Below are 5,753 nucleotides of genomic sequence, written 5' to 3' on the forward strand. Positions count from 1 at the left end.
GGCATGGTTGAGCAGATTGCTTGGGGCATCTTGTTGCCCAATCAGGAGGGAGGCCGTTAAGGCTGAGTTGACCAAGGTGAAGACGACCATAGAGGAAAAGGATGATGGCCTAAAAAGGTTGAAGAACCATGCCCATGAGCTGAAGGAGGCGAGGAAGAGGGTGAAGAATGCAATGAAAGAGGGCAAGGTTAAAGTTGTTCATGCGAAAAGGAGGTCGTGGCCAAATGCAAGGTTTTAGAGGCCTTTCAGATGGAGCTAGATGACTACACCATTGACTCTTGGCAGGCTGGATTCACTCTTTACCAGAAGAGGGTCATGCACCTATTTCTAGAGATTGTGCCCATGGTGCAGGAGTTCGGACCTTAGGATCTTGAGAAGTTGGCTAAAGAACAAGGCGTTGAGTCGACCAAGGCTGTTGTGAACCCTAAGAACCAAGTTCGTGTGCCAAGGACACCTCTTTTGAGGAGTGAATGAAAGTTGGCTTCAACTTAGTCTAAGTCTCTTTTCACTACGTATCTTGTGTTTTTTGGACCGAGGATGCCCTTGGTCTTTTGTTAACTGAGGACTTGGGTTGCCTAGTTGTGAATGCCCTTTAGCCAAAGTTTCATTGTTAAACCGCTTAGGGCCGTCCTATCCAAGGTGCTTCCAAGCTCTCAGAGGTCTTGGTAGGGAGCTTGGTGGCATTTGGATTATGGAGCTTGGAGCTCTTTGGTGGGTTGGTTGTTGTCCTCAGTCAACACTTTTTTTGATGCCATGTTGGAGAGGTGCCTAGATGTCCCTTGCCCTTTGGGCCACAAATTCAGTCATCGCCCTCTAGCCATGGGTAGTAAGGGCATCATTCCCACTACACCCAACCCGAGTTGGGTCAACGTCAGACCCCAATTGTTAGTGCTCGGTCAAACTTGGACGTACGTGCAGTCAAATTCAGACCTCGACCGTTAATGCTCGACTGAGTCTGAAGTTTTGAAGGTGTGTGCGGTGTGCCCAACCTGTTGGCAACCCTAAATATTGGGATTTGGGGGAAAGAATAATTTGTTAGTAATTTATTTATAAATAAATGACTAATTTAGTAAATTAAATAAATAAATGTTTAGATAATAATAATAATAATAAAATAAATAAAAGTTGAGAGAGAGAATAAGGTCAAAGAGAAGTGGGATGAATTTTTATTTTATAGGATGGCATTATCATAAATAATTAAATATCTTGTTGCAAATATGAAAGGGGAGAGAGGATTATATGAAATCTTAATTACTCATACGATTACTTATCAAAAAAATTACTCATAATTTTCGAATGCCATTGAATCAATTGCATAGGAAGGTTTATCTTATATATGTCACTCTTGTAATTTTTGAATATCATAGAGGCAATTACAGAGGGAGGTAAAGATGGTACACTTGTTCCATATGTGGCACTCCTACAACTTTGGAATACCACATAGGCAATTACATAAGGAGGTAAAGATGATATATTTATCTTATATGTGGCATTTCTATAATTTTTGAATACTTTAGAATCAATTATATAGAAATATTTGTCTTGTGGAACTCCTATAATTTTCGAATACCATATAGACAATTACATAGGAAGGTAAAACAGGTAAAAATAAAGAAAAATTTATGATACTGAAAAGACATGGTATCCTAAGAGTTTTAACCGATCAAAATCCACCAATTTTGATAAATAACACCTTGACAGCCAGACACTCCCATGCTTTTCAGATATTATGTCTTATATATCATAGTTGAACCTATAAAATATGTGTGTATGAGTGTGGTAACGGTGGTGTATCAAAACACATTATCAAAATATGTGTGGTCAAGTGTTTGTGGACCCGGATCCAGAAGGGGGTACTCGGACAAACGGGTGATCAGGCACCCCGAACCCGAATGACGGTCAAGTTCACAGTTGACTCAAGCATTGCCCGTTTATGCTTTTATATAATGATCTATTCTCCTTGATCTGTCTGCAAGCATCTGAACAGGCCGCGCCGGCTTTGAATAATGGCCCTCCGCTACTCAAGAACCTTGCATCTCCATTCCCCGATACTTCCTTACGTTCTCTTTTATATTTCCATCATTTTGTCTTCGCTAATCCCTTCTTCAAATTCATTATCCTTCAACTTTTCCAGTTCCGACGACAAGACAAGAGACAACTTAATATTGTTAGGCGATGCTGTGTTCTCTAAAAATGGCGTCGAGCTCACCATAAACACACTCGACAGTAGCTTGAACGGTAGCGAAGGTCGAGTTATATATAAAGAACCGGTGCGCCTCTGGGACAAGGAGACGGGAGATCTCACAGACTTCAACACCAATTTCTCCTTTACCATTAAATTATTGAGTGACAGCAACTTTGGTGATGGGTTGGCTTTCTTCCTCACGCCAAACGGTTCTATCATCCCTCCACAGTCAGGAGGTGGCTGTCTTGGTCTTTTAAGTTTCGACCGTCGGTTCGACAACACAGAAAATCAACTTATTGCAGTAGAGTTCGACACCTTTCCAAATGACTGGGATCCAGACTACAATCATGTGGGTATCGATGTCAATTCCGTTTTTTCTGTGGCAACTGCTGAGTGGTCTAGTAGTAATATTATCAATGGGAGCACAGTTGATGCTCGGATTATCTATAATTCTAGTACAAAATTGCTGAGTGTTTTCTTTACTTATGATGAAAAGCCAGTGTCCGGTGAGAGCCGTAATCTTTCTCATATAGTTGATATGAGGAAGTTCTTGCCAGAATGGGTGACTATTGGTCTTTCTGCTACTACTGGTAAATTCGTGGAGCTACATCAACTTCATTCCTGGGACTTTTATTCGAGTTTGGAGGTAAAGGTGTCTAATTCAACAGTGGGAAATGACGGTCATAACTCAACTATGGGGAGTAATTCCACGTTGGGGAACGGGGGGCATAATTCTACTTCAGAGGCTACAGAGATAAAGAAGACAAACAATACAAGATTGATCGTTGGACTGGTTGTTGGTGCAGTTACGTCGATGGGTTTGTTGGCGGGCATGATTTGGTTCATCATGCATATGAAGAGGATGAGGGATATGGAAGAAGTGAAGAGTGCAGTTCTTAATAATGATGGTTCTATGAATGATGAATTCGAAATGGGAGTTGGACCTAAAAGGTTCTTGTATGGTGAATTGGCTCAGGCAACGAATGACTTCGATGAGGAACAAAAGCTTGGAGAGGGAGGATTTGGAAGCGTTTATAGAGGTTTTCTGAGTGATCTCAACTTGGAAGTGGCCGTGAAGAGGGTCTCCAAAGGGTCTAAACAAGGGATAAAGGAGTATATGTCCGAAGTGAAAATCATTAGTCAATTACGGCATAAAAACTTGGTCCAACTTGTGGGTTGGTGCCACCAGCGAAATGAGTTTCTCCTTGTATACGAGTTCATGCCCAACGGTAGTCTCGATTCCCATCTCTTTGGACGACAGGACTCACACTCACTGACATGGAAAGTAAGGCACAATATCGCAGTTGGCTTGGCCTCTGGATTGCTCTATCTGCATGAAGAATGGGAACAATGTGTTCTTCATAGAGATATTAAATCAAGTAATGTGATGTTAGACTCTAGTTTTAATGCAAAACTCGGGGATTTTGGGTTTGCAAGACTTGTTGACCATGGCCAACTAGCACAAACAACTGTGTTAGCTGGGACCATGGGTTACATGGCTCCCGAATGTGTTATGACCCCCAAGTATAGCAAGGAATCAGACGTTTACAGCTATGGAATTGTTGCTTTGGAGATTGCTTGTGGAAGGCGACCTGTTGAACCACGGCTAGAAACTAGTAAGGTAAGGCTGGTTGAATGGGTATGGGAGCTCTATGGAAGAGGATCGCTTCTTCAAGCAGCAGATTCTAGACTTGTAAGTATGGGTTTTGATGAAAAACAAATGGAGTGTTTGATGGTTGTTGGGCTATGGTGTGCACACCCAGATTTCAACCTCCGACCCTCCATAAAGCAAGCGATGCAGGTTCTTTGTTTTGAAGCTCCATTACCCTTTCTCCCACCTAAGATGCCGATGCTCACTTTTAGTGCCCCTGAGTTTAATGATTATGATCCTTCAACTTCATCATCTGGTGCTACTAATTCTTCTACGGCATCTCTCTTGAACCCACGCTAAGTTTAAAATCTTTACTTTTGCTGTATCTTGTATGGACATTTGTGTTATTTTCTTTCCATGTTTTTCCTTTGTTTATGTTTATCTAAGTGTGCCTCAAGCTTATAAAAATAAGTTATTTGTACAATTTTCTAATTATACAAGTTGCAACGTTGATTGTCACTGGGTTATAGACTTATAGTACCAAAGAAAAAAAAAATACTTGCATAGGGTTGTTAAAATTTTTATTCACATCTAATTAATAAGCGGTGTAAGGCCAGCTGGGTGACTTAGGTGCTGAGAGCAATCTACAATTCCTTAAGCCAGATCCAAAAGTGAAATCAGGTTGAATCAGGTTGAATTAGGTTGAATTAAGTTACGGTGATTCGGACTATTACCTTACCCATGAATAAAAACATACAAGTAAGGAGAATTTCGTAGAAGACCAATTATTTCTCCCTATGCTGTAATTACCTTCTTCCGCCCATTTCTCCCCCTTCTATCTGTCTTTTTTTTTTTTTTTTTCTCTTCAATCCTCATTTGTTTATTCCATTAAAATTAATTTTTAAATCCAAGTAATTCTCCTCCAATTTTTTGGTTCTGTTCATTTTTCTGTAGGTTATTTATTCGGGTAAATGCAATTAGTTGGATAAGTTTTTCCTAGGAAATACTTATTCAGGTAAGTGCACGCTACTAGAAAATCCATCTATAGAAACAGTCATAATTGACTCTAAAAGCTGAAAAAATGTCACTGAAGTAATAGGAGGTGGCTAGGTAAGTGCCTCTAAAAGCCCTGTCACTAAATGTTTTAGAGGCGTACTTGGTTGAGCATTAAAGGCGAATTTATTAGACTTTTAGAGGCACGTACAACTCTCTATTGCATTGACCCTAAAAGTCTTGTATAGAGACAGTTAAAAATGCCTCTGAAAGTTCAATTTAGAGAGACATTTGAATGTTTCTAAATGATTTTGCAACAATTTTATGTGCCTCTAAAAAAAATCTAAGAAAAGAAAAAATTTGTATGCTTTAATACTTAAGAGACACTTTTGACTGTCTCTAAAAGGGTTTCATTTCTTTTTAAAGAAAAATGCAAAATATTGTGAATATTTTTACAAAAAAGTTTCAATTGATACACCTGTATGAAAATATATTCAATCAAAACATAAAAATGTATGAAAATATATACAAAATACAAAAAGATGCACCTCATCCATAAAATTCCATCATCATTTTAAGAACAAAAAAAAAAAAACACATTCAACTCTCATTATATTCATTTTTGATTAGATGACTTGTTTTTTTAACAACCTACAAATCAAATGTAGAGTAGTACAAAAAAAAATTCCTATTAACATCTCAAAAAAATATTCTTTGTAATCTTCATCCAATTCTTTCCTCCTCTACAACCTGCGAATAAAAGCAACAAAAAGAAAAAAAAACAAAATAAATAGATATAACTTGAGTTCAAATCCGCACCCCACCCAATTTTTCCCCACAAACGCCCCACACGTTCACGAGCTGCCACCTATCCCTTCACACGAGATACGTAAGTAGCGCGTGTGGGGCTTACATAACGTTCATTAGCCCCTTCTGTTACCCCCCCAAAAGTCCCATTTACTCCTTCAAACCCTTCATTCAACA

At 39.1% G+C, this 5,753-nt stretch overlaps 1 pseudogene across 1 annotated transcript; it reads left to right on the forward strand.

The window, feature by feature from the left end:
* Positions 1 to 1,977: 1,977 nt before the first annotated feature.
* Positions 1,978 to 4,254, forward strand: LOC104609192 (L-type lectin-domain containing receptor kinase IX.1 pseudogene; annotated as a pseudogene). Its single transcript, XR_016079632.1, has one exon. The product of XR_016079632.1 is annotated as an L-type lectin-domain containing receptor kinase IX.1 pseudogene (transcript).
* Positions 4,255 to 5,753: the final 1,499 nt, after the last annotated feature.

This window comes from Nelumbo nucifera, chromosome 8, assembly GCF_055504915.1.
Source record: "Nelumbo nucifera cultivar China Antique chromosome 8, China Antique-T2T, whole genome shotgun sequence".
In the NCBI taxonomy this organism is placed as follows: domain Eukaryota; kingdom Viridiplantae; phylum Streptophyta; class Magnoliopsida; order Proteales; family Nelumbonaceae; genus Nelumbo; species Nelumbo nucifera.